General features: G+C 37.1%; 1 pseudogene across 1 annotated transcript in view; it reads left to right on the forward strand.

Annotated features, from left to right (window-relative positions):
• Nucleotides 1-16226, forward strand: part of LOC309808828 (centrosomal protein of 78 kDa-like) — a 1511271-nt pseudogene that overhangs the window by 1480198 nt on the left and 14847 nt on the right. The window lies entirely within an intron of this gene.

A 16226-nucleotide genomic window follows, 5' to 3' on the forward strand; every position in this document is an offset into this window, starting at 1 on the left:
AGAAGCAAACTCAGTGGTGTTGGTGAGGGTGTGTCATGGAAGTAATCACAAAGCAGGTGACTGTTGGTTGGGGTCCTGCAACATTAGTGTGCCTTCCCTGTGTCCAGTAGTGGTCTGGAGGGGTCAGGAAGCCTGCCTTTGAATTTGAGGGAACAGAGGGTTTGAGGTCCTCTCTCTTCTATTGCTCTAGTACACTGCATAGCAGCAGTATACTGGGTTTATAGTTGACGTTTAAATCGCTGATTGATCATTAAGATTGGGATGTATCTTTGGAAATGAAAATAGGAAGAATCGTATGCTTTTTCTTTTTTTCCCCTATATCTGAAAAGGTATGTAGTACTTTGCTGAGTGGTTGGGAATAAAGTTTGCAGTATTCAGTGTATTCAGTTTTAGTATCTAAGTAGAATTAAACTGTTGCTGTAAACTGGAATAGCGCTTTGTTACTGACAAGTTTTAGAATGCATCTGTTCGTCAATTACCTGTTTGGGAAGATTGTAGTTAATGATTTTGAGAATGTGGCTATAAACCTCCAACTGACTCAAGAAAAGCAAATAAGTCAAGATTGACAAATGTATAGGCTCTTCATCTTATTGTGTGTGTGGGTTTTTTTTTTTTTTCCTTTTAGTTATTTGTCAAGGTATAAAGAATTCTATCACACTTAAGACAAGTTAAGTAAACTTAACGGGGTGTGTTCTGACATGGCATGGAGCAGATCACATGGCCTAGATCTTAAAGGTGATTTTATGTTTAAACTTTCATGAAAACATATGTGATTGAAACACATTAATATATTGATACAGAGGGCAGTTAATTTTTGTCTTTTGTGTGTGTGTGTGTGGTACTGTTGTGGCCTCTCCCATTGCGGAGCACAGGCTCTGGACGCGCAGGCTCAGCGGCCATGGCTCACGGGCCTAGCCGCTCCGCGGCATGTGGGATCTTCCCAGCCCGGGGCACAGACCCACGTCCCCTGCATTGGCAGGTGGACTCTCAACCACTGCGCCACCAGGAAAGCCCTAATTTTTGTCTTTTAATACATGTGAGCGCAGCTTTCATTTTGCTGAAAGAATATGACCAGTTTTCAGTTTGGGATTCTACCATTTAGTAAAGATAGTCCACTTAATTTTAGAAATAAGAGATTTAATATATAATACCTAATAATACTTTTATGTATGTTTTTTTACTGAAAACATTTATTGTAATACTGTGAAGAAACTATGCCATTTTAGTCTTCAAGACTTAAATGAATCAAGTGTTTATTAGCTGTTGTAGTTTTTAAACTAATAAAAGTCAGTACATCAGCAATTTGTAAATACAGTTTTTAAAATAATGCCTTAACAACTTTACAGTGGTTATAATGACTGTATTTAGGCCTAAAGTTAGTTAATAATTTGACATGAAGGCTTTTTAATAGTTTGATGGTGCAGATCAGGGATAGGTAAACTCTGGCTGGTGGGCCAGATCCAGCCCGTCGCCTGGCTTTGTAAAGGAAGTTTTTCTGGAACAGAGTCGCACCCATTGTTTACATGGTAGTTGTGGCTCCTTTCACCCTACACCAGTGGGGCAGAGTCGTTGCAACAGAAACTGTATAGCCCACAAATCTGGAAATGTTTAAATTTAGATTTTAAAAATTGAAAAATTCTTTGAGCCTATACAGGGCAAGTCCATTGACCCCTGAGGTAGAAAACAGTCAGGAACTTGGGTGCGGAAGCCAAATGGCCTAGGTTCAAAGTCCCTTTCTCCCATTTCATAGCTAGTGACCATGGGCAAATCACTTAACCTCTATGCCTCATTATGAGGTTTAAATGCACTTATTTGTATAAATAGTGCCTGGCACATACTAAGCACTGTGTAAGTGATTGCTGTTGTTTCTGCTTGGAGCTTTAATAAGTTATTGTTAATAGAAAAATGACACTAATGATTTTCCTTTTAGAGTAACAAAGGCACTTTGAGTCTTTTACTTTTTCAGGAATGTAATAAGACTTTTTTCATTGACAGTCAGTGTTCCCTGTTACCAAAATTTACTTTATGAACATAAAGAATTGAATGTCTTCAAGACAGTACTTTTGCTTAAATGTCAAACCATTATTTTCCCAAGGCACATCAAACTGGCTCTGCATAGTCCAGGCCTCTAAAGCTTGTGTGCACACCCAAGGTAGCATGTGAGATACATTTTGTAAATATAGTTTTTAAAATAATGCTTGAGACTTCCCTGGCGGTCCAGCAGTTAACACTATGTGCTCCCAATGTAGGGGGCTTGGGTTCGATCCCTGCTCAAGGAACTAGATCCCACGTGCCTGCCATAACTAAGAGCCCACATGCCACAACTAAAAGATCCGGCATGCTGCAACTAAAGACCCGGCACAGCCAAACAAACAAACAAACAAATAAATAAATCTTTATAAAAAAATAAGTAAAATAAAATAATGCCTTAGGAGTTAGGAAAAGAAAATATTAGAACATTTTTACCTTTGTATTATTTTAAAAAATCTGTGTAGTTTATCATGTACATAAATACTATGTATGGAACTTTGTGTATATAATTTGTTAATAAATAAGATGCATATTAAAAAGTTTTCTTATGGTTTGCCCAGTGAGGTGTTTGGAGGCCATTGGAGGACAGGATGATGAAATATAGGGCCTCAGCAAAGATAGAATTTAGAACCAATTCCCTGACTTAGAAGATAAGGAAAATAATTCATAGACTGTAATTGAGTTGTCCAACTTTACGTAAGTGTTCAGAAACAGGAAATGCAGTGGCTAGAATCTAATCACTGACCGAGCAGAATCTGGGTCACTGGACTCGTAAACCAGAAGTGACTGTTGAATTTCTCAGGTTGATGCTCCTGGCATATATGCTTGATCTGTGTGTGTGTGTAAATCTCTGACAGAATAAGCCATACTCAGGCACACCCTGTTTCCTTATTCAAGCATCTTAATTTCATCCCATTAAATCTTTGAAGTATCAGACTACCAGAAGGCATGAAGAAACCTGGGCTGAGAGTCTTCATTCCAGGAGATGTGATCTTGACTGCATGGCTGGTTTGAGGCGCATCACTCTGAACTGCAACCCGCTCATTGGTGACCTGGGTGCAAGTGCTTTGGCAGAATCTCTTAGTGAGGATTTATGGCTTAGAGGGAAATTCTAAAATTGAAAATATTGAATTTTTAATATGCTTAGCTTTTGGCATGATACTATTGTGATAGGATTTTTTAAAGCCTCATTTTACTGATAGCTTTTATTTTGCTTTTAAACTTTCTCTAAGAGTTGCATATATCCTTTTTAGAAAATACAGAGTAACAAGAGAACAATTACCTATAATTTTAATACCCAGATATAATCACTGTTCATTTTGACGTATATACTTTCAGTCTTTTTTTTTCTACAAATATACATGTACACTTAGGGATTACAAAAATAGAATTGTAGTATACCTGCTATTTCATATTCCTGCTTTTTTCACTTAATGATGTATCATGTAGTATTGTGTCGTATTGATGTCCCATAGTTTAATCGATTCTTTGCAATTCTATTTAGACAGTTTGCTTTTCCCTGTCAGAAACAATGTGAATACGTTGTATATACATCTCTGTGTCCATCGGGATTACTTCTGTAGAATAAGGTACTACAAGTGGAATGACTAAGTGTGACCTATTTTTAAGACATTTGATACACATGGCCAAATTACCACCCAGAAAGGCTATGCCAATTTGTAGTCCACCCCAACAGTAGATGCGAAGCCTGCCTCTCACAAACACTGGCCTGTAGCACTTGTAAAAAAATGTAAAACTAAAAAAATGAGTACCTCTCCATTTTCTATGCAAGTGGGATTACTCCCAATTTTATAACTTTTTTCAATTAATTTAGTATGAGCATTTTAGCAAGTCAGTAAATTTGCATCTCCTGCATCATTTTTTGTGATTGTTCAGTATTCCATTATATGAATATGCCACAGTGCACATAGCTTATCCATTCTTGTATATAAGCTTTGCCCAGTTTTTCAGTTACAAATAGTACTCTGATATATATCCTTACCTATATCTCTGACTATTTCTTTTGGTTAAATTCTTAGAAAGAGAGTTGTTGGATCCAAAGGGTATAGACATTATTTAAAGGCTTTTCTTACAGAATCTTGGCTTCATCTGATAGGAGAATAACCACATTGTGTTTTATTTTGTATTCATTTGATTGACTGGTGAGGTTTACTGGCTGTTTGTATTAATTTGGCTATTTGGTTAATTATACCCTGTGTCCATTCTTCTGTAGTGAGAGCTTGTAAGGGTTGTATCATATCCTGTCAGATCCGTATGTCTGACTTGCTATTTCTGTGTGTCATGGGGGTGTTGAAAGACTCCAGTTATTTTAATGTGATGGTCCACACAACACTTAAACAAAAGACTCATGATAGTTTCCTTTCATGTAATAGTTTTTAATCCCTGCGCTTTAGTGATGATCCCTTTGGTTTAAATGAGTAGGTTGTTCAGCCCCAGAACTCCTAGAATTCATGATCCGTTTTTCTGGTTTTTGTCTGACCTTTTACTGCGAGGGTTCTTGACCATCATACTTTCATGATAGGTTTTTAGTATGTATTCTGTATTCACACATTGTTGAAAGTTTTTATTATTTGTATCCTCTTAGACTTGTCTTTTTTTCCTCTAAAACTAACAGTTATTACATTTCTTCTATTTTGTTTTCCCCTTTGAACTAGTTGCAAGTGTGATTTGGAGCTGAAGATCATGATCAGAAGAATGCAGTGCATTTCTGAGCTCCACCAGGTTTTGCTTGTGAGGTTTACACGCCCCTGCCGCCCTTGCTAATTATGAACTGAGATTCATTTTGTGATGCTTTTTGCTCATAGGTTATATACAGTTATTCTTCAGTTCTGTAATTGTAAAATATGTTGTCTGATTTATTGTTACTAAAGCCAGGGTTATCATTGCACATCCAAGAAGAGGTTTTTAAATTGGATTATGCATTATGTGTGTGCATATATGTTTCTGTTTTTTTCCATAGCCAAAATTACAAACCTGCCATGACTTGTCTTGTGCAGGACTCTTCCACACGTGAGAAAATGAGAGTTGTCTATATGTTAAATCTGTAGAGTTAGCAAGTGACCTTTTGTCTTTCATCGAAAAGCACTTGACCTGCAGCAGTGCGGCCTCACCAGTGAAGGAGCAAAGGCTTTCCTAAAGGCCCTTGAAACCAACAGAACTCGGCTCGTTCTGGATATAAGAAAAAATCTGCTTGTTGGTATGTGGTCACTTTTTTTAAATTGATAAACACATAGCAAAACAAAAAATTTGTTCAGGTATTGACAGTTTTTTAAAACTTAATGTGTTTAACTTTCCTCATCATATACAGTGGGCCCTTGAACAACGTGGGCTTAGGGGTGTCGACCCCTACGCAGTTGAAGATCTGGGTATAAGTTTATAGTCAGTGGTTCCACATGTGTGGATTCAACCAACCTTGGATCATGTAGGACGATAGTACATATGTATTGAAAACTATGCGTGTGTCAGTGGACCCGTGAGGTTCAAACCCATGTTGTTCAAGCTTCAACTGTACTTTTCTAGTGTTGCACTTCCCTTACGTTTTTAGCAGCTAAGGTACTAATTAAAGTGAATTATACTTGTCAATTTTTCTTATCTCTACTCTGAATAGAGGTGAACCTAGATACTAAGCCTGCTTCCACCAAGAGCATTCTTTCTTTCCTGTGCAACCTCTGAATTCTTGCCAGGAGTACTTTATTCATTTGTCAGATTCACAAGTAATTTTGTAATCATCTTCTGTGTGCCAGAGACAGGTTTAGGGACTAGGGATAAAGCAGTGAACCAGACAGACAAAAGTCTTGCCCTCATGAAGCTTACATTCTAGTGAAGGAGATCAGATAGAAATGAGTAAATAGATAAGTCATATAATTTTAGAGAGTAGGAAGTGCAAAACTATCTTAATGTAAGGAGAGTGAGGGAGAGCAGGTAGGACTCCGTTGGATAGATTTGTTAGGGGACAGCTTCACTGGAGAAGTGGCATTTGAACGGAGACCTGAATGAAGAGAGGAGCAAGCCATGGAAGATGTGGAGTAAGCACATTCCAGGACAAGGAGGCAATGAGTATGTAGGCATGTAGGTGGGTGGAGTATTTAAGGAAAAGCAAGGAAACCAATCTGGGCAGAGTACCGAGTGAAGAAGAGTGTGGTATGACATGAGGTCAAGGAGCTAGCCAGGGGTCTGCTCTTGTAAAGTCTTGAAGGCCAGAGTAAAGATGTGGATTATTCTAAATGAGTAGAGGGGTTTGAACTGGAAAAAGGCATGATGCAAATCGTATCTGAATAAGGTGACCTGGTATAGAGAAGGGACTTGGGAGGATAAAGAAGAGGAACAGGGGGCTTTCCTGGTGGCGCAGTGGTTGAGAATCCGCCTGCCGATGCATGGGACGCGGGTTCGTGCCCCGGTCCGGGAAGATCCCACGTGCCGCGGAACGGCTAGGCCCGTGAGCCATGGCCGCTGAGCCTGCGCGTCCTGAGCCTGTGCTCCGCAACGGGAGAGGCCACAACAGTGAGAGGCCCGTGTACCTCAAAAAAAAAAAAAAAAAAAAAAAAAAAGAGGAACAGGGTGACCAGTTAGGAGACTATCCCAGTGTTCCAAATAAGAGATGTTTATGGCCTAGGTTAGGTTGGAAGTTTGCAGCAAGTGAAAAGTGGTTGAATTCAGGTTGTGTTTTGAGGGTGTAGCTATCAAGACCTGCAGATAGATGTGAGGTATGAAAGAAATAGTAACAAGGAGACAAGTCGTTGATGATTATGTGTGCAACTGGGTAGTATCACTTAGAAGAAGGGGGCTGATGGGAGGAGCAGCTTTTGAGGGAATATCAGGACTTGGTTTGTTATCTTGGATGCCCTGGTTTGATATCTTAGATGCTCTTTAGGTATCTAAGCATCTGGACGGTGCTCAGACTGTACTTTGTATCCAAAGGTAGCCAAAGCCACTTTAGATGCAAAATGTTTCAAGTTGACCTTTGCTGCTGCCAAAATAGTAGCCACTGTGGGCAGTCTGCAAGATGGCATCTTAGGTTTCTGAGGAAGAAATTAGAATACACAAGGGGAAATAAGTGTATAATTATATAATGTAGATTTCATATTTAAATGTATGGGAAAAGCAATAATTAGTTGGCTTTTGGTTTTAAATGGAAATAGCCACTCACTGGAAAATAATTACTCTAATTTCAATTCATTTTACTTTAGATCATTCTGTGATGAAAACAGTTACCAAAAAAGTTCTCCAGATGGAAGGAGTGCCAAGTCAGAGTTATATAACATGTTTCAGTTCTCTCGGAAGAATTTCTCTTTAATGGCTTGGTTTTCTTTCTTTCTTAAAAGAAAATTATCAAGGTACTTTCTGCCATCTTAAAACTAAGATTTGAGTCAAATCAAATGGCTTTTCTGTTTTTGAAAATGTTGTGTGATGCTTTAATTTAGGTTCCCAGATATGCAGATTGAAAACCTTTTAACTTTTTATTTTCTGTAACATATTATCGTTAGTCACAAATAGTCTTTTTTTTTTGGTGATAAGAATGAATAGCAGGAGCAGCATTTGTGAAACCAAATCTAATATGAAACTGTTTCTTGTGAGTAAATTTGAATTTTGAAACAGCAAAACAATAAGGTTTAATAAAAAGCAAAATAAATTTTTTATTTTTATGATCTGCCAATTTCCCAGAAAGAGTTTTGTGGTGACTTTAGTTATATACCAGATACATTAAAATCACCAGTGGACAGCACATCTTTTATTCAGGTGCCCTCTGAAAGTTTTAAAAATTTGTTGACTTCATATCACAGAACGGTCCACTTTAAAATGGTTAAAATTATAAATTTTCTGTTTTGTGTAGTCTACCACAATTTTAAAAAAATGTGTTGTTTGAAGATTTTTGAGTTTTATAAAGGTATTGTATTAGCATAAAAATGAAAAATTTTAAAGACCACCTCTAATCCCATTATCCTATCAAGCAATATTTACATTTTAATTTTCTCTTCCTGCTGTCTATAAACATAATTCCACATAGCTTCAATATAATTTGCCATTCTTTTCATACTAAATTTAAATTCTGTGATTCATAGTTATACTTTTTACCATTGCATTCACAAGGTTTCATTGAGTAGGTCAATTTCTTAAATTGGTGAAAAATTGGAAATAACCTCAAATAAACTATGGTAAACATCTTCATAAATACAGCTTTTTTTTTTTATACTTCAAGTTGTATGTTTTTGATTCTCTATTAACTTGCTTGGACAATAGTGTATTAAATAAGTTGTTAAGAGTGTTTATGAAGTCAAAAAAAAGCTTATGATCGTCTGCCAATTGTTATTTCAAGAGAGTGATATTTTAATAATCAAATAGTACATTCAAAGAAGTTAAGATTTGTGATATCACACTAATTAGATATTATTATTAAAAGTTTATATCCTATGTAAAGCATTCTTAAAATAGCTACATTGACTTTTGCTATGATATTAGAAATGGAAAGATATATAAATAAAACATGTATATGTAAAACATATTAGGAATTCTGTAAAATTAGTACAGAATAATAGGGCATCATGGAATGAGAACAGTTAAACATTTTTTTTTAGTTAGCATGATTAAACAAAGTGGAAATGTAACTGAAGTATACAAGCTCATTGAGCTCTTTTAAGAGTAATTTTATTTCTTGGGCTTTTTTTTGTATTTGCCTCAGTTATTTGGAGACATAGAGGTAAGCCAAATCAGTATCTGGGTATATACCTAGATCCAGGTGAGTATAGGAGTGAAATAATGGTTTGAATTGTGTCACATTTGTATTGTACTTATGTATGCCTAATAAAAGATGGGAACTTTTATTAGAAATTTTTTAATCTCCTAACAAGAAAAGTGTAATTTAAAAAAATTTTAATACAAATGTATTTGCATTAGTTTCTGAAAGTAAAGGAAGGGTATACACATACAAACCGTATTCATACAAACATATTTTTTGATGGCAATGAAGTTAAAAAACACAGTAAAATAGCACAAAATGAACTGAGCTCCTATATATTTTTAAGAGGCATGTAAATCACACAGGATCGTGTGGTGATTATCAATAAGCTACACTCTATGAAATATTTGTCCTATATTACCACATACACTCCATTTTACCCTGCATCCTAATGCTGCTAAAATATAGTAGAAAGCAGCAGCATAGCACAGGGAGATCAGCTTGGTGCTTTGTGATGACCTAGAGGGGTGGGATAGGGAGGGTGGGAGGGAGGCTCAAGAGGGTGGGATATGGGGACATGTGTATGCATATATGGCTGATTCGCTTTGTTGTGTAACAGAAACTAACACAGAATTGTGAAGCAATTATACTCCAATCAAGATCTATTAAAATAAATAAATAAAATAAAATATAGTAGCTTTGAAGGATAAATATAACCATTTTAACCTATGATGTTTGTTTTCAGTAAATTCAAATTAAATATTTAAATGTGAATTTTAATATATGGCTTGTTCTAAGTAAAATATTAACACGTAGGTCTAGTTTCTGCAACCAAATGTTTCATATAAAGATACTTGCCTCTTTACTGCTGAAATATAGGGTAAGTCTCCACATTTCACTCTTTCATCCAGTGGGTTTCATTTGGTTTTTTTGTGTTTTCTATATGAAATCAAAGGAGCAGTGAAGGTTGACAGGCTTATAGGAAGGTAAAATTGACTCACCTACCCCCCAGCAACTTGCAGCCTTATAACTTGTATTGTTTTTACATAGAAAAATTCATCTTAAATTTAACTTTTGGTCTACTTCTGAAGATTCTGTTTGGCAGAAGTCATGGGTATATCTGTGTTTCTGTGTCCTTGAGATTCAGAAATGCCAAAGGTGTTCTACGATTCAGGAAACTTGAGTGTTTCTGCATGATACATAAAATGTATCATACTTTGGGATCTTGTTTTAAACTTTATTTTTGCATTTCTGCACATGTCAATACTTTTGTTTTAGTTAAAATAACTTGTTACTGTAGAGAACTTATATTTTTTAAAAATGCTGGCTTAGGGCTTCCCTGGTGGCGCAGTGGTTGAGAGTCCGCCTGCTGATGCAGGGGACACGGGTTCGTGCCCTGGTCTGGGAAGATCCCACATGCCGCGGAGCGGCTGGGCCCGTGAGCCATGGCCGCTGAGCCTGCGCGTCCGGAGCCTGTGCTCCGCAACGGGAGAGGCCACAACAGTGAGAAGCCCGCGTACCGCAAAAAAAAAAAAAAAAAAAAAAAAATGCTGGCTTATGTAAAACCTTTGTACAAAACCGATCCTCTTTTTAATGGGCTTGGCATCATTGTCAAGTGCCTTTTTGATTCCTTTCGACGTGTGCACGTGTGACAGTTGCTCTGTAGACCTTTGGTGCATCTTGATTCCTTCTTTTCATGCTTTGTCAAACGTAGTCTTGGCCGCAAAGAAGCCTGTAAGTAATGGAAGGAAACACTCTGCTGGTAAAGAATGCTACCCTCCTGAAGCGCTACCACCTGGAGTGTCTGGTTTCCGGCCATTGTGTCCTGCAGAAAGTGCAAAAAGCAACAGGTAACCTGTTTGCATTCCCTGTCTTTTTCAGTCATTTAGAGTTCTTTATTTTGGAACTTGTATTATGTGGGTGGTCTCTGGTGCTTTGTGTAGAGGAAAAAAGGTAACTCACACATGGCTTGGCTTCTGCCTAATGAGCCCTCTAAGGAAGAAAAATTAAAAGTAATTGGGAGTTTCAAGTTGTTTCTCAAGTGTCACAACAGAGGTAACTCCGTGGGAGTCTTGAGGAGACTAAAATGATCACCAATTGTGCATGTGAGAAAAGTTTGATTAAAGGCAGGTGTAGTTGAGCGAAGCCCTACAGCACAGAAGTAGGAATTTGGATACGTACGAATGGGAAAAAAGACATTTTAGGCATGGGAAATAGTTTAATGCAGAATGGATGAAAAATATGCATTAGACCTAAATCAACTGGCTTATTAACTCAGTAAATCAGATTTAGTGAGTCAAACTAGCATTACCTGATTTCTTATCCAGGGGATAGCTGTTCATAGTAATTTTTGTCACAGAACAGTAAATAAAATGGTTGAATTATAGCTTTAGGCTTGCTAAGTGAAATAGATGGCTCTAGATGATCTTCAGGTGACTTACTTGGTAGTAATCAGGAAATTGGGGATTAACAATTGCTTAAGAAAACAAAGAGAATTGATTTTAAATAGTACTTGAAGTAGTTACTGTGTAAAATATCTGTTCAGTTGCTCATGTTAAATGGATGTTTCTACTCCCCACTGGACAACCGACTACTTTTTTGCAAATGGTAATGTGAATTGCTGTTGCATAAACTATAGTGTTGAATCCCCAGTGTTTGCACTTGAGTTTCACAGCTCTGTGGTTTCCTGTCTTCTTCCTGAGACACTTAATCGCAGGTCCATCCTCGTCACACAGGGTGGTAAATTAGAGAACGATTAATATCACCATTTAAAGAAGAGAGACTGAAATCTCAACCATCCTGAACATAGGAGCTGAAGGGGCCTCTCAGCAGTTCAGAGAGTTATTAGCAAGCCAGTAGGCTGAATTCTGTTGTGTTTTCTCCGTAGCAGAGCCCTCCAGGTCCTTGTTTTGAGCTTATTTATTTTTATACACAATTCTGTATGGATACTGTTCATACTACTAAATAGTTGTATTAACTGGGTTTAACTGGTGATGTATTTACATGAAGATCTAACTTCGTTTTGTTGCTATCTTTTTAGGGGCTTTCCATTCATCAAAGCTCGTGATGTATGTAATCAGTTGGTGGTGTGTAGCTATCATATTTATGATATATAGGGCTTGAATTGGGAAAGGTGGATGGTCATTCTTCTTGCTTTTTATTTTTTATTTATTTATTTTTTAATTTAATTTTATTTTTTTATTTATTTTTATTTTATTTTATTTTATTTTATTTTTTTGCTTTATAACAAATTTAATCAGTTATACATATACATATGTTTCCATATCCCCTCCCTTATGCGTCTGCCTCCCACCCTCCCTATCCCACCCCTCCAGGCAGTCACAAAGTATCGAGCTGATCTCCCTGTGCTATGCGGCTGCTTCCCACTAGCTATCTACCTTACGTTTGGTAGTGTATATATGTCCATGCCGCTCTTTCACTTTGTCACAGCTTACCCTTCCCCCTCCCCATATCCTCAAGTCCATTCTCTAGTAGGTCTGTGTCTTTATTCCTGTCTTACCCCTATGTTCTTCATGACATTTTTTTTTCTTAAATTCCATATATATGTGTTAGCATACAGTATTTGTCTTTCTCTTTCTGACTTACTTCACTCTGTATGACAGACTCTCGGTCTATCCACCTCATTACAAATAGCTCAATTTCATTTCTTTTTATGGCTGAGTAATATTCCATTGTATATATGTGCCACATCTTCTTTATCCATTCATCCGATGATGGGCACTTAGGTTGTTTCCATCTCCGGGCTATTGTAAATAGGGCTGCAATGAACATTTTGGTACATGTCTCTTTTTGAATTATGGTTTTCTCAGGGTATATGCCCAGTAGTGGGATTGCTGGGTCATATGGTAGTTCTATTTGTAGGTTTTTAAGGAACCTCCATACCGTTCTCCATAGTGGCTGTACCAATTCACATTCCCACCAGCAGTGCAAGAGTGTTCCCTTTTTTCCACACCCTCTCCAGCATTTATTGTTTCTAGATTTTTTGATGATGGCCATTCTGACTGGTGTGAGATGATATCTCATGGTAGTTTTGATTTGCATTTCTCTAATGAGTAAAGATGTTGAGCATCCTTTCATGTGTTTGTTGGCAGTCTGTATATCTTCTGTGGAGAAATGTCTATTTAGGTCTTCTGCCCATTTTTGGATTGGGTTGTTTGTTTTTTTGTTATTGAGCTGCATGAGCTGCTTATAAATTTTGTAGATTAATCCTTTGTCAGTTGCTTCATTTGCAAATATTTTCTCCCATTCTGAGGGTTGTCTTTTGGTCTTGTTTATGGTTTCCTTTGCTGTGCAAAAGCTTTTAAGTTTCATTAGGTCCCATGTGTTTATTTTTGTCTTTATTTCCATTTCTCTAGGAGGTGGGTCAAAAAGGATCTTGCTGTGATTTATGTCATAGAGTGTACTGCCTATGTTTTCCTCTAAGAGTTTGATAGTGTCTGGCCTTACATTTAGGTCTTTAATCCATTTTGAGCTTATTTTTGTGTATGGTGTTAGGGAGTGATCTAATCTCATACTTTTACATGTCCCTATCCAGTTTTCCCAGCACCACTTATTGAAGAGACTGTCCTTTCTCCACTGTACATTCCTGCCTCCTTTATCAAAGATAAGGTGACCATATGTCCGTGGGTTTAACTCTGGGCTTTCTATCCTGTTCCATTGATCTATCTTTCTGTTTTTGTGCCAGTACCATACTGTCTTGATTACTGTAGCTTTGTAGTATAGTCTGAAGTCAGGGAGCCTGATTCCTCCAGCTCCATTTTTCGTTCTCAAGATTGCTTTGGCTATTCGGGGTCTTTTGTGTTTCCATACAAATTGTGAAAGTTTTTGTTCTAGTTCTGTGAAAAATGCCAGTGGTAGTTTGATAGGGATTGCATTGAATCTGTAGATTGCTTTGGGTAGTAGAGTCATTTTCACAATGTTGATTCTTCTAATCCAAGAACGTGGTACATCTCTCCATCTGTTTGTATCTTCTTTAATTCCTTTCATCAGTGCCTTATAATTTTCTGCATACAGGTCTTTTGTCTCCTTAGGTAGGTTTATTCCTAGATATTTTATTCTTTTTGTTGCAATGGTAAATGGGAGTGTTTCCTTGATTTCACTTTCAGATTTTTCATCATCAGTATATAGGAATGCCAGAGATTTCTGTGCATTAATTTTGTATCCTGCAACTTTACCAAATTCATTGATTAACTCTAGTAGTTTTCTGGTAGCATCTTTAGGATTCTCTATGTATAGTATCATGTCATCTGCAAACAGTGACAGCTTTACTTCTTCTTTTCCAATTTGGATTCCTTTTATTTCCTTTTCTTCTCTGATTGCTGTGGCTAAAACTTCCAAAACTAGGTTGAATAAGAGTGGTGAAAGTGGGCAACCTTGTCTTGTTCCTGATCTTAGTGGAAATGGTTTCAGTTTTTCACCATTGAGGACGATGCTGGCTGTGGGTTTGTCATATATGGCCTTTATTATGTTGAGGAAAGTTCCCTCTATGCCTAGTTTCTGCAGGGTTTTTATCATAAATGGGTGTTGAATTTTGTCGAAAGCTTTCTCTGCATCTATTGAGATGATCATATGGTTTTTCTCCTTCAATTTGTTAATATGGTGTATCACGTTGATTGATTTGCGTATATTGAAGAATCCTTGCATTCCTGGAATAAACCCCACTTGATCATGGTGTATGATCCTTTTAATGTGCTGTTGGATTCTGTTTGCTAGTATTTTGTTGAGGATTTTTGCATCTATGTTCATCAGTGATATTGGCCTGTAGTTTTCTTTCTTTGTGACATCCTTGTCTGGTTTTGGTATCAAGGTGATGGTGGCCTCGTAGAATGAATTTGGGAGTGTTCCTCCCTCTGCTATATTTTGGAAGAGTTTCAGAAGGATGGGTGTTAGCTCTTCTCTAAATGCTTGATAGAATTCGCCTGTGAAGCCATCTGGTCCTGGGCTTTTGTTTGTTGGAAGATTTTTTATCACAGTTTCAATTTCAGTGCTTGTGATTGGTCTGTTCATACTTTCTATTTCTTCCTGGTTCAGTCTCGGCAGGTTGTGCATTTCTAAGAATTTGTCCATTTCTTCCAGGTTGTCCATTTTATTGGCATAGAGTTGCTTATAGTAATCTCTTATGATCTTTTGTATTTCTGCAGTGTCAGTTGTTACTTCTCCTTTTTCATTTCTAATTCTATTGATTTGAGTCTTCTCCCTTTTTTTCTTGATGAGTCTGGCTAATGGTTTATCAATTTTGTTTATCTTCTCAAAGAACCAGCTTTTAGTTTTATTGATCTTTGCTATCGTTTCCTTCATTTCTTTTTCATTTATTTCTGATCTGATCTTTATGATTTCTTTCCTTCTGCTAACTTTGGGATGTTTTTGTTCTTCTTTCTCTAATTGCTTTAGGTGCAAGGTTAGGTTGTTTATTCGAGATGTTTCCTGTTTCTTAAGGTGGGATTGTATTGCTATAAACTTCCCTCTTAGAACTGCTTTTGCTGCATCCCATAGGTTTTGGGTCGTCGTGTCTCCATTGTCATTTGTTTCTAGGTATTTTTTAATTTCCTCTTTGATTTCTTCAGTGATCACTTCGTTATTAAGTAGTGTATTGTTTAGCCTCCATGTGTTTGTATTTTTTACAGCTCTTTTCCTGTAATTGATATCTAGTCTCATAGCATCGTGGTCGGAAAAGATACTTGATACAATTTCAATTTTCTTAAATTTACCAAGGCTTGATTTGTGACCCAAGATATGATCTATCCTGGAGAATGTTCCATGAGCACTTGAGAAAAATGTGTATTCTGTTGTTTTTGGATGGAATGTCCTATAAATATCAATTAAGTCCATCTTGTTTAATGTATCATTTAAAGCTTGTGTTTCCTTATTTATTTTCATTTTGGATGATCTGTCCATTGGTGAAAGTGGGGTGTTAAAGTCCCCTACTATGAGTGTGTTACTGTCGATTTCTCCTTTTATGGCTGTTAGTATTTGCCTTATGTATTGAGGTGCTCCTATGTTGGGTGCATAAATATTTACAATTGTTATATCTTCTTCTTGGATCGATCCCTTGATCATTATGTAGTGTCCTTCTTTGTCTCTTCTAGTAGTCTTTATTTTAAAGTCTATTTTGTCTGATATGAGAATTGCTACTCCAGCTTCTTCTTGCTTTTTAAATTGACAGAGCCTTACATGAAGCATTTCCCTCTCTGAAATAAATCCATGTAAAACATGTTTGGTCGCTCTCCCAATGCAACTGTGTAGTTGTGTGGATTTGGCACACAACGGGCAGCCTTGTGGCTATGTCTGTAAACAAGGAAGCCTGTTTTCCAGTCCGCAAATCAGCTGTTACCCAGTGAAACGAACTTGACTGCCATTTCTGACCCCTCACATGGAGCTGTCATACTCAAGAATATTCGCATGTTTTCAAGAAACGTTGTTTGCGGGCTATATGTACAAATTCCTGATCTGAAAGCCAATATAAAGCAACATCTCCCAAACC

This window comes from Mesoplodon mirus, assembly GCF_964341445.2.
Source record: "Mesoplodon mirus genome assembly, chromosome: 7".
In the NCBI taxonomy this organism is placed as follows: Eukaryota; Metazoa; Chordata; class Mammalia; order Artiodactyla; family Ziphiidae; genus Mesoplodon; species Mesoplodon mirus.